This window comes from Sorex fumeus, unplaced genomic scaffold, assembly GCF_029834395.1.
Source record: "Sorex fumeus unplaced genomic scaffold, SorFum_2.1 ptg000086l, whole genome shotgun sequence".
In the NCBI taxonomy this organism is placed as follows: Eukaryota; Metazoa; Chordata; class Mammalia; order Eulipotyphla; family Soricidae; genus Sorex; species Sorex fumeus.
Genome location: NW_026606143.1, coordinates 35,520,976 through 35,533,895, shown reverse-complemented (window position 1 = coordinate 35,533,895; position 12,920 = coordinate 35,520,976). Strand labels below are relative to the sequence as shown.

At 43.4% G+C, this 12,920-nt stretch overlaps 1 pseudogene; it reads right to left on the bottom strand.

Moving 5' to 3' along the window:
- Positions 1–1,348: 1,348 nt before the first annotated feature.
- Positions 1,349–9,996, bottom strand: LOC130039295 (interferon-induced protein with tetratricopeptide repeats 5-like; annotated as a pseudogene).
- Positions 9,997–12,920: the final 2,924 nt, after the last annotated feature.

Sequence of the window (12,920 nt, the reverse complement as noted above, 5' to 3'; positions counted from 1 at the left end):
AGCCCCCAGCACTGCTACTCTGATTGCCCCCTCATCCCCTCATGCTAGGTCTTGTCCCCACACCCCACCAATCATGCTGCTTTGGAGTTTTCTGACAAGTAGGAACCATGAATTTGTCCATTTCAGTCATTGCATGTTAGAGTCATCCTGGTAATCTGCCACATAGCTTTGGACAATGCAAATAGTTTAGTGAAAAGAGAGATTATAGAAACCAAAGAAAAAAGTTCGAGTTGAGACAAGGAAGAGACAGTGAAGACATAGATGAGAACTGCAGTGCTGACCAGAGAAGACATCTCGACCCGGGGCCTGATGGAAATTACATTCCTGGATTATGAGCTGGTTAGACTGGGGTGGAGGAGGAGGGTGGGGAAGGAGGTGTTTTTCTGCTCCTTCAGGTGACATAAGCGACGAGATGCAGGACAAACAAGAATCTAGACAAGGACGCAGCTGAGGAGTAATGGTCTGTCTGCGTGCTGCTGTGTCGAGCGTGCTTTTACTTACTTGGTGGGGTTTAAAGCACGTTGACCCTAATGTACTAGCAGACACTGAGACACGAAAACCTGTTGCCTAAGCACATCTGGCATACTGAAGGCTCTGGCCAGAGATGGAGATTCATAGCTGTTAACAGGAGTGAGGCAAAATGGTCCCCACTTTGAGAGGTATGGCTATAAAGTACTTTCCAGGCTTTCAATTCTATCATTGGCTAAACATGAGGCGAGCTTCACAATTTAATAAAGACTCTGGAGATCTTGTGGAAGGAGGTCTGAAAGGCAAATAACTGAGATGGATAGAGGGAAAGTACAGAAAGGGAATCATTTATTTTAGAACCAATTTCCTAGTGTTCAGATAGATAGGGGTTTTTTTTTTTGTTTGTTTGTTTGTTTGTTTTTTGTTTTTTGGTTTTTTTTTTGTCATACCCAGTTGTGCTTGGGGCTTATTCCTGACTCTGTGCTCAGGAATCATTCTTGGCATACTCAGGGGACCATCTGGGGTGCCAGGCAGTAAATGCAGGTCAGTCACGTGCAAGGCAAGCACCTTACCCCTACTGTCTCTCTGACCCTCGTATGTATAGTGTATACATTTAAACTGTCACTGTCACTGTCCTCTCACTGTCCTCCCCGTTGTTCATCGATTTGTTCGAGAGGGCCCAGTAACGTCTCCATTGGAGACTTTGTTGTTACTGTGTCTGGCATATCCAATACTCTCGGTAGCTTGCCGGGCTCTCCGAGAGGGGCGGAGGAATCGAACTCGGGTCAGCCATGTTGGCTGCGTGCAAGGCAAATGCCCTACCGCTGTGCTATCTCTCCAGCCCATACATTTAAACAGAAAAATCAAAGCTCCCAGGGAGCTATAAGGAATTCTGCATTTCTGGATTTATCTTTTGGGCCCGTCCATAGTGGTGGGTACCTTCCCTCCTCTGTCCCTCCATCCTGTACACAAACCCTGAACATCTGAACCATCGTGATCAAGTTTCTTGGGAGCCAGTTTCTTCAGAGAACTAAAGGGGATAACCCGTCTTTTACCTTTATGGCATCTAAATAATGCTGATTGGCAGCATTTTTCTGAGTTATGATGAAATTCCTGAAAGCACCCATGATGGTACCAGATCTGATGTTTGTGATCAGTTATACTGTCCAGACAAAGAGCTTTCTGGGAAATGTCTTCAGCATTGCTCTAGACCTGTGTAGGCAAAAGCAAACAGAGAGTCTGAATTCGCAGCTGGTTTGAAATGAAAAATAGCAGATGTAGTCAGTCATCAACCTCCGTGCATCCTTTCCTTCAGGTTTGTTACCTATGGCCTTCTTGACTTCAATCATTTGTGATCTAGAGCAAAGTCCCATTTGATGAAGCAAGAAACAAGAGTTTGGTGTCATTTCCAAGAGTTTTGTATCACTTCAAAAGTTGAAGAGCTTTGTTCCAGGAATTTTTCCTCCTGGAGAATTCAGCTGCATAGCAAAAGGCATAAAAGGTAAAGGCCCTCCCGTTGATCGTCGATTTGCTCGAGCGGGCCCAGTAACGTCTCCATTGGAGACTTTGTTGTTACTGTGTCTGGCATATCGAATACTCTCGGTAGCTTGCCGGGCTCTCGAGAGGGGCGGAGGAATCGAACTCCGGTCGGCCATGTTGGCCGCTTGTAAGGCGAACGCCCTACCGCTGTGCTATCGCTCCTTGCACATATTTGGTCCAGGACTTCCTTGACATACTTTTCCCCTTCAGTTTCTGCATGTACATCCCGAACTCCAGTGATGGAAAAACCTTATTGGTGGTGCAGACTGGGTTCAGGCTAACAGCTTTCCTCAGAGGGCCCAGAGGAAAAACTCTTTGTAGACCCTTCTCTGTCAGAACCACCCAGCTCATACATGATAAAAGCGTAGCACTGTAGCACTGTCCTCCCGTTGTTCATCGATTTGCTCAAGTGAGCACCAGTAACTTCTCCATTGTGGGACTTGTTACTGTGTTTGGCATATCGAATATGTCATGGGGAGCTTGCCAGGTTCTGCCGTGCAGGCAGGATACTCTCGGTAGCTTGCCGGGCTCTCCAAGAGGGACAGAGGAATCGAACCCGGGTCGGCCACGTGCAAGGCAAACACCCTACCTGCTGTGCTATCACCCCAGCCCAATAAGAGCGTAGAGGATATTAAATTCTGGTCTATCAGGTTCCACTTTCAGAAAATTCTCGAAAGTCCCTTTGCCTTTTGGTAATATTTTCTTCCAAATGTCAAAAGGTACCATCTAAGGTACAACCTCAGGGCGTTCCAGCTTGTTTCCCGTAGACATCCCCTAACTTGTCTTTGTACCTCTGAGCTGCTTTAAGCTGGTCCATGTGAAAATTCACCCATGCCTCTTGTCCCCTGTGTCACCAAATGTCTGAATGTCCTTGCTGGATTAGTTCTTCTGCTTGTTCCAAGCACATTCTTTATCCTGGCTCTGTAGGCTTTTCACACAGGCCAGTTTTTTAGAAAGAGTTAGGATGGTTTTCCTGGTAAGAAATCTAAGCTGGGGGCTGGAGCCATAGCACAGCGGGTAGGGCGTTTGCCTTGCACGCAGCCAACATGGTTGATCCGAGTTCGATTCCCAGCATCCCATATGGTCCCCCGAGTACTACCAGGAGTGATTCCTGAGAGCATGAGCCAGGAGTAACCCCTGAGCATCGCCGGGTGTGACCCAAAAAGAAAAAAAAAAACTAAGCTGCTGCTCAATTGTATCTTGCCAGTCAAATAGTTCAAAGTCTTCCTGAAGTGGACTCCACGTAAAGTGCCCTTCTAATCCCAAGAGAATGGTCTTCAAGGACCCCCTTAGGAACTTTGCTTATGGGATTAGGGGGGATCAGTACACTAGGGTTCTCTGGGTTTTTCTCCTCAGCACCCGCAAGCCCGAGAAGCCTTCACTGAAATAATTTTAGAGCTAGAGAAATCCTTCCCGTTTATAAATCAACAAGGTTTTCTTTTGAAAATTCGTCTGTGATACAGGGAATAAATAAATAAGAAAAAGAATGCTCTGGGACATTTAGTCCCTCTACTAACAAGGTAATGGTATAAATGATTTAACAATAACCTAATCAAGAAGTCGGGACTCTAAGAGTAAATAAATATACACGGCTTTCCTGTGACAACTTCTATCATAAACAGCTTCCTATGGAAATGTGTTTACCTGCACGGAAATATTCTGCGGTGTATTAACTAGGATACATCTAGACAGTCAATTTATTCTCTTAAATAAAATAACCACCTATGACGCTTTAAGCCAATATTTGAAAACACATCAAAGATTCAAAGTTAATATAGAGAACTCCGCAGAAAGAATTAAAAGCCTCAGGGAAAATAAGGCTGCCAACCCTGGAATGATAATGAACTGAAACCTCAAATTCTGTTCTCGCATTGGTTAATGTATTCAGGCAGAAATGTTGCTTAGAATAAATGTATTTCAGTGCGTCAGATAGCCGAATGTCTTTTTTTCCTTGGCCTCTGCTCACTGCAAAAACCACAAGTCCCCCAGGTGCCCTTTTCTAGGTCAAAGAAAGCCTACAAATTTGCCTTCTCTGCAGAAGGTTCTTAGTCTTCTGTGTGCTCAGAAGTGCAAAGAAATCAGACGTGCCTGCAACCATCCCGGAGATCTGGTTACTCACATCGTTTCTGCTTTCCCCACTCCCTTGATACTGCACACTGGGCCAGATTCAGGCAACCAGGTAATTGTGGAGACTGCCCTCGCTAACATCTACCGTTCATTAGACATTTTATTTTATTTGGCTTTTCGGCCTCACCCAGCAGTGTTCCAGGTTTACTCCTAGCTCCGTGCTCAGGGATCACTTCGGGCATTTTTCAGTGGGCCATATGAGAGACCAGGGAATAAGCCTGAGAAGGTCTCGTGCAAGTGGCTAACCCTTCTACTACCTCGCTAGTCCCAATATATGACATTTTATTTATTTATTATTACTATTATTATTATTATTGTTATTATTTGCTTTTTGGGTCACACCCAGAGATGCTCAGGGATTACTCCTGGCTCTGCACTCAGGAATTACCCCTGGAGGTGTTCAGGGGACCATATGGGATGCTGGGAATCAAACCCGGGTCAATCGCGTGCAAGACAAACGCCCTACCCGCTGTGCTATTGCTCCAGCCCCAATATATTTGACATTTTAAATGGAAGACGAAGTTATATCTCAACACACACAGCTGGGTTAAAAAATAAGGGTGGGGTTCTGTCTCTGTATCCAAGAAGCATGCTGAAAGTAGACTATAGACCAAACATGATTGCCACTCAATGCCTCTTTTGTAAACCACAACACCCAAAAGGAGAGAGAGAGAACAAAAGGGAATGCCCTGCCACAGAGGCAGGGTGGGATGGGGGGTGGGATGGGAGGGATACTGGGACCCGTGGTGGTGGGAAATGGGCACAGGTGGAGGGATGAGTATTTGATCATTGTATAATTGGAACCCAAGCACAAAAATTTGTAAGTCTACAACTGTACCTCATGGTGTCTCACTAATAAAAATTAAAGAATTTAAAAAAATTAAAATTAAAATTAAAAAAGTTATATCTAAAAAAATAAATAAATATGGGTGGGAAAAGGGCACATTTCTCAATGGTTGTTAAGTCAACCTCAGCTGGACTCTGAGGCTTAATTTCTCCTGGCTGGCATGAAAGCCTGTCTCAATTATCTGGACCCATCTCCTTTCACTTCCTCTGGGATCATAAAGTGCCCAACCCCAAATTAGTCAAGCAGTCATCAATCATTAGTCTGCTTTGGTTCAAGTTGAAAAGTCCAGTGGCTCATGAGTCACATAACTTTCTGTCTTCTGGGATACAGGCATCCAGCAATGAATAACAAGGGCCAGAGAAAATTCCCGTAGCCATAGTCTTGTTCTTGCCCATTTGCCAGATCTCAGGCCTTTGCCTGCCCACATACCACACTTTCTTAGAAGACCCCATTTTAGAAAAGGTTAAGATGTTCTAAGCACTTCTTGCCATTAGAAAGAATGGAGACAACCCTAGCTTGGAATACAGGGAATACCTAGCTAACGCAAGACTAAAAGACATAAAGCAGAGTCAAAGACTTAGGAACCTGGCTGGAGCAATAGCACAGCGGTAGGGTGTTTGCCTTGCACGCAGCCAACATGGCCGACCCGAGTTCGATTCCTCTGCCCCTCTCGGAGAGCCCGGCAAGCTACCCAGAGTATCTCGCCCCCACGGCAGAGTCTGGCAAGCTCCCCGTGATGTATCCGATATACCAAACACAGTAACAATAAGTCTTACGATGGAAACGTTACTGGGTCTGCTCGAGCAAATCGATGAACAACGGGAGGACTGTGACTATATCTGGAATCTACATCCAGTCCCCTGGACCACTGGAATATCAGTCAGCTTGCGTGTTTCCCCTTCATCCCTCCCTCCCTTCTTTCCTGCTAGTACTCTAGCAATCACTTCACAGAGCAAGTCCACAGAATTTGGCAGTTTTCTTCAAGAGCCCTCAACAATCCAGGTGGAAAGATGGTCAGAGTAAAGATTGCACGTGTCCTGATCTGGACTTGGAGGGCATCCAACCAGAAAGACAAGGAATGAAGACACTGGGGCGAGAGACCAGAGACTGGTGGAGTGGTATGCTCTGAAGTCCACCTTGAAGAGGGAAGGAACTAAGTCCAGAAAGGGGCTTAGAGTCCAAGGGAAACAGAGGTGGGATTGAGGGATTGAGCCAGAGACATAGCAGAGCAGATGTTCTATGAATATAGACGTTGGAGACTGTGCTCAGAAGAACAATGAAGCTGAAGGCTCAGAGGAAGACTGGCCCCGGTATTGACCATTAGCACTAGAGAAAAAACTCAAATTTGTGGATAGCTAATTTATGATAAAGGGGTTGGGTTCATGAAGTACAGCAAATAAAGACACTTCAGCAAACAGTATTAGAGAAACTGGATATCCATATGCAAAAAAAAAGAAAAGAAAAGAAAAGAAAGAAAGAAAAAGAAAAAAGAAACTAGATACATATCTAATAAAGGTAAGGTAAAAGGTAAGGTAAAGGCCCTCCCGTTGATCGTCGATTTGCTCGAGCGGGCCCAGTAACGTCTCCATTGGAGACTTTGTTGTTACTGTGTCTGGCATATCGAATACTCTCAGTAGCTTGCTGGGCTCTCCGAGAGGGGTGGAGGAATCGAACTCGGGTCGGCCATGTTGGCCACTTGTAAGGCGAACGCCCTACCCGCTGTGCTATCGCTCCATATCTAATACCATAACATAAAAGATCATTCAAGAGATCACACAGCTGCTTCTCCCGGAAGTGAGCATAAAATGAGGCCCCCATAGCCATGCCACCAGACTCCACACTCAGGGCGCCACAGACGGGGAGCGGGTGAGAGCCCTCCCCTCCCCAAGGGACAAAGCCCCGGCAGTCAACCTCCACTAATCAACTGCTGCCATGTTCCAGACCACTTCCCACATGCTTGGGCCGAGCCTCACATATGAGTGAACATATTCCTGGATGGCGTGTCCACTTTCACAGCCATATGACACATCATAAGACACACCCTACCCATTCTCCATAATTACTACTCTATATTTGATGGGGTTCAGACAGTAGGCAACAAATCAGAGAGAAATATAAATATATATACATATGCATATATACATATTTTCATATATATATACCTAAGCTCACATATACCCAAACTTTAACAACATGTTAGTGATATCCTATAGAATGTCATTTTGATCAAAATGACAAATGATCTTAATGGCTCCTGCCGATATAGAACAATCTTCACACTGTTTCCTATATGAATACTTTTTTTATAAGCATGTTCAGCAGTTCTTCATAACAGACAATACAAAATATATTCTTTTGATTGTGTTTTGGGACAGGGCTTGGGGCTTGGGATGGAAACATCCCGAATTTGGTGGTGGGAAGGTGTCATGGTGGTGGAATTGGTGTTTGAATATCAAATGTAATAAAATATTGTGAACTAGCATAAAATAAAAAAATTTTAAAAAGTACCATTCAACGTGGATTAAAAATATCAAGATTAAACCAGAATTCATAAAATACATTAAGAGAGACATAAATGGAACACTCCAGGATATGACCTCAGACGTGTTCTCAGTGATTTGGCTGCACTGGCAAAGAACAAAAACATAAACCAAAAAAAGTGGGACTACATCAAATTAAAAAGGTTTTACGTGGCTAAAGAAACTCAGGGTGAAATAAAAAGAAACTCTATTAACTGGGAGAAAACATTTCCACATCCATATATCAGATAGAGGGTTAATATCCAAGACTCCGAAAGCACTCACAAAGCTTAAACAAACAAACAAAACACCAACATCAACAACCCCAACAAAAAGTGGGGAGAGGAGATGAACAGACACTTCCCCATAGAAAACATATAGACAGTCAATAAGCATATGAAAAGGGACATCATCAGTTATTACCAAGGAGATGCAAATCAAAATGACAATGTGTTATCTCATAACCAGTGAGACTGGCAGGTATGAAAAAGACTGGAAATAACCAGCATTGGAGAGATCTGGTGAAAAAGGAAACCCTCTTTCACTGTTGATGGGAGTGTCATCTGGTTCAGGCTCTATGGAGTAAGTATATAGATTTCTCAAAAGTGTAAGAATAAAGTTTCCTTATGATCCAGCGATTCTAGTTCTTGGTATCTAGCCCCCCAAACACAAAAGCATTTATTTGAAAAAAATATGTACGTATATGTTCACGGCAGCACTAAATACAATAGCAGGTTATAGAAAAGGCCCAGATGGATAAAGCAGCTTTGGTCAATTGATCTATATACACAATGGAATACTATACAGCTATAAGAAAAGATGAAGTCTTGCAGTTCACTGCAATGTGGATGGAACTAGAGGGCATCACATTAAGTGAAATAAGTCAGAGGGAGAACAAGGATAATCTCACTCATCATTAGTGTACAGAGAAACAGAACAAGGGAATTGACAGTAGTGCCCAATGATAAACCCTTGGCCTTCAATCACAAAACTAAGATTAACAAGGTGTGTGTGGGGGGGGGCGTGGAATGGAAGGAAACAAGGATGTTACACAGGAAGTGAAGAGGTATATTAGAAGTAACCTAAAGCTAAAGGAATTTAGGAACAGTGGTGGAGAATCTTGGGAACTATGGTGGTGGTGAGATGCAGTAACTGTGTATTGCAATATCATAAATGTTACAGTGTTGGAATCTTTGTTAACTAAACTGTAATTTTAAAAATTAAAAAAATTGAAAAGGTTGTTATTCTTCCTGAAACACAAAAATCAGAAGCCACACACCTTCCTTGCTGCTGAATGGGACCTAGAAGAAAGAGTGACTCTTAGTCTAGTGCTCTTTTGAGGGACCTGCTATATGGCATGAATGCTGTAACTGAGTTGAACTGTGTGATATCTTGCCAATATGAAGAATTTCTCAGCTAGTGAAAACATCACATAACAGCAGATAACACACTCTCTCTTTCTGTCTCTCTCTCTCTCTCTCTATATATATATATATACTCTATATATGTATAAGTATATATATGTATAAGTATATATATCTACATATAGATATCCATCTGGGAATAGATTTTTTAAATAATTCTTTTATCCATAAAAAACAGGGCTTAGAAGAGAGCTCAAATCCAAATTCGTTCTACGGAATAAATTAGCCAGTTTCACAGCGTAGGACAAGAAGTCCGACTTTTCACTGCCTGTCTGAAACCAGGGAGGCTTTTGCAACCAGTGCATTTTGTTTGGAGCAAAATATCTTTTATTGAGCTCTAGATCTCATTTTCCAAAGTGTTATCTCTGAAAACATAATCAGCTGAAAGAAATGTATCCTTTTACATAAATTAATTTTGCAGACGATTTTTCATGAACACCTCCCTTGAAAGCTAATACTGAACGAAACCCACTCATGCTTGCAACTATAATTTATCTTGGTTAGTGGGCAGCCTGGCTCTCTGGGAGGGAATTTTAATCTTCTGTAAGAGCAAAGCAACTTGGGAGTTAGAAGGTATGTCAAACTGTCAAGAAAGAAAATAAAAGAAAAGCACCAAAGAAACCAATTTATTCACGAACAGAGGGATTCTAAAAAGCCCAGGGTAAGTTTCTTGCCATCTGTAGGAAATTTGGGGGGTCCCTACCTCTGCGTTAACCCTATGCACTATCTTCTGTCCCATAACCCCCTGTAATTCAATTTATCAAATTCGTTATTCATTGTTCTTTTTCTCACTTTTAGATAGATTTATCATTAGATTATGACATTCTAGAATTTCAGGGGTGTAGTTTCACATCTCTCCAGGTGGGAAAGGTTCACTTCACCCATCACCAAAGTTCTGAGCACAGACCCAGTCTTTAGATTTTTTTTTATTCCACGTGAGTGAAACCATTCAGTAACTGTATTTCAGTTCTCTACCTGGTAGATCCATTTTGGACCCAAAGGCAGTTTCATCTTTATTAATGGCAAAGTCGCATTCTCTTGGGTCTCCGTGTCCCAGCTCTGCATCTGTCATCTGTCACTGGGCATTTAGGTTGACTCCACATTTTGGTTACTGGGAATAATGCTGCTCTAAGCACGGGCCTATGAATATTATTGGAAATTAATATTTTTAGATCCTTTGAATAAATACCTAGGTGTGGTATTGCTGAATCATAGGGAATTTCTTTGTTCATTAGTTTTGGGGGTTTTATTTTGGGGGAGAGTGTCTGTATTCGGCTTTGCTCAGGGTTTACTGGCCCAGGTTCACTCCTTAGGGGGCTTCGAGGGATCATTTGGGGTGCTGGAGATTGAATCTGGTTCGACTGCGATTTTCTTTTTTTCGGTTTGCTTTGGGGGTGGTGCTCTGTCGCTACCCTATGCTTGGGCCCCTTCCAGAGGGATTTAGGGACCATGAGGTTCCCAGGGATAAAAACCTCAACTTTGGTGTCAGAGCAATAGTACAGCAAGCAGGGTGCTCAGCGTGCACATGGTCAGCCCAGATTCAATCCCGGCATCCCACATGGTCCCCTGAGCACTGCCAGGAGTGTTTCCTGAGTGTTGAGCCAGGAGTAATCCCATCACCAGGTGTAGCCCCCAAACACAAATAAAACCTCAAACTCTTTCATACAGGCGCTAGCCCACTGAGCTAATTTTCTGGTCCGTCCTTTCTTCATTCCTTCATTCCTTCATTCCTTCCTTCCTTCTTCCCTTCCTTCCTCCCTTCCTCCTCTCTTCCTTCCTTTCTTCCTTCCTTCCTTCTTCCCGCCCTTCCTCCCTTCCTCCCTTCCTCCCTCCCTCCCATGTCGGCAAACATGGAAATGTCACCATACCAACTGGTAACGAGCCGTTTTCCCAAGCCGTTCGAGTGATCTCACGCTCTCTCCTGATTAACCCCAGATCTGGAGATGGGTACTGCCTGGGTCCATTCGGGGACTTCCAATTTGCCCACCACAACTGCCATGAGCCAGCACCCACCTGTACGTGTCCTCCTAGCTAGAGGACACTGTCATCGGCTGCAAAGATGCCACAGTCAGCCAGCACTGTTGGCATGCAGCGAGCAAATGCCCAGTGCCCATCTGGTCCCCAGGCTCATACTCCCTCCGAGCAGAACTGAGCCTCCCCAAGGTATCCAAAAGCTTATTCATTATTTGAATAGCAACGCTGCTTGCAACCACGCTCACAGGTTATTCCCTCCAGGGTAATTGTTTACCTTTCATTGACTACAACACCAGCCTGTTTTCCTCAGGTAAACATGCATCCGTGTCCCCTCACCCCAGCACGGAAAGGTCACACAAACGTTTTGAAATGGGCAGTGTCCCTGGAAAATCTGAAATGGTTCCAATCTTGGCGGAACCAATCTTCAATGGAACCTTGACGGTCCGTCCTCTATGGCTTGCATTGCAAGTAAGATCAATTTGGGCCGGTTTACCATCCAAAAAGAGGAAAAAGGAAGGCACACATTGCGATATTTGCTGTGAATTATACGACGGCGAAGTTAAAATACTAAGATACATTCACAAGGGGGGAAAGTACAGACAACCATTTGGCCGTCTCCATCTCTTCTCTCCAGCTATCCTCGTCCACCGGTTCATACCCTCCACCCCAGTTGGCTGCTCTGCCGTGAGGAAAATATATTTCACTAAATATATTAATAGAAGAAAGTGAAATCACATAAAGAGAAGCCTTCGAATATCCAAAGAAATATTTGATTAGAGCGAGTGTGCCACAAAAATCATTGAAGCAATTATATGTTGTGATCCTTTTCTCTCTCCATAACTGCCTCTCTGGTTGGATATTATTGGCTATCAATACTATGGATAACATCTTTTGCAAACCACAGCACCCAAAAGAGAGAGAACAAAAGGGAATGCCCTGCCACAGAGGTGGGGTGGGATGGGGGGATGGGGGGTGGAAGGGATACTGGGATCATTGGTGGTGGAGAATGGGTACTGGTGGAGAGATGGATACTTGATCATTGTACAAATGAAACCCAAGCACAAAAATGTGTACGTCTACAACTGTACCTTTTTAATAAAAATTTTTAAAAAATTAAATTATATGTCTTCTTGCTAGAATTTTAAATTTTTCGGGTACTGGTCTTATGACTACCCTGAAGGTAAAATGTTTTGTTTTCTTTTAGTGTCAAATTCTGTTATCAAAAGTTTAGCTGTATACTGTGTACTTTTTCTAGCATTGTCTAATGATTTTTTTTTGTTATTGTTCCTTTTGCCTTGGTCTCTGAGACTCTAAAATAGCTATAAGAAGCTAATGTAAATAAATACATTTGTTCTTAATGTGAAAAAAAAAAAGACTATGGCTAACAGCATAATCAAAACAAACAAAAGACTATAGCTAAATATCGTCTTTCCCCATGCTTTTATTCCCTTAAGGTACCTAATTTTTTCTGTTTTCATTTGGTTTCGTTTCGGGCCACACCCAACGGTGCTCAGGGCTTACTCCTGTCTCTGTGCTCAGGTATCACTCCTGGTGGTGCTCAGGGGACCAAATGTGGTGTCAGGAATCAAACCAAGCTCAGCGAGTAAGAAGACAAGTGCCACAACCTCTATACTATCTCTCTAGCCCCTAGATACCTAATTTTTAATGTCTCATTTCACAGAGCTGGAGCGATAGCACAGCGGTAGGGCATTTGCCTTGCACGCAGCCAACATGGCCCACCCGAGTTCGATTCCTCTGCCCTTCTCGGAGAGCCTGGCAAGCTACCGAGAGTATCTCGCCCACACGGCAGAGCCTGGCAAGCTCCCCGTGACGTATTCGATATGCCAAACACAGTAACAACAAAGTCTCCAATGGAGACGTTACTGGGCCCGCTCAAGCAAATCGATGAACAACGGGAGGACTGTGACCATTTCACAGAATGCATTTCAAGAACATGTGCTATTTTATGATAGAAACATCATTATTAAAGCTGATTTTTAAACCATTATATTATACTTTCTG